At 40.1% G+C, this 297-nt stretch overlaps 1 pseudogene; it reads right to left on the bottom strand.

The window, feature by feature from the left end:
* The window catches only part of LOC105546682, a 6,163-nt pseudogene that overhangs the window by 3,032 nt on the left and 2,834 nt on the right, over positions 1-297 (bottom strand).

The raw sequence follows: 297 nt of genomic DNA, 5'->3' as shown, positions 1-297 counted from the left end.
GCATGTTCTCACTCATAGGTGGGAATTGAACAATGAGATAACTTGGACACAGGAAGGGGAACATCACACACCGGGTCTTATTGTGGGGAGCGAGGAGCGGGGAGGGATTGCATTGGGAGTTATACCTGATATAAATGACGAGTTAATGGGTGCAGCACACCAACATGGCACATGTATACATATGTAGCAAACCTGCACGTTATGCACATGTACTCTAGAACTTAAAGTATAATAAAAAAGGCTTATTATTAATAATTCATAGTTCAAAACTTTCTACAGATGAAAAAGTGCAGATTT

This window comes from Mandrillus leucophaeus, unplaced genomic scaffold (genome assembly GCF_000951045.1).
Source record: "Mandrillus leucophaeus isolate KB7577 unplaced genomic scaffold, Mleu.le_1.0 Scaffold365, whole genome shotgun sequence".
NCBI lineage: Eukaryota > Metazoa > Chordata > Mammalia > Primates > Cercopithecidae > Mandrillus > Mandrillus leucophaeus.
The sequence above is the reverse complement of the archived record's forward strand: the minus strand, read 5'-3'. Positions and strand labels throughout refer to the sequence as shown.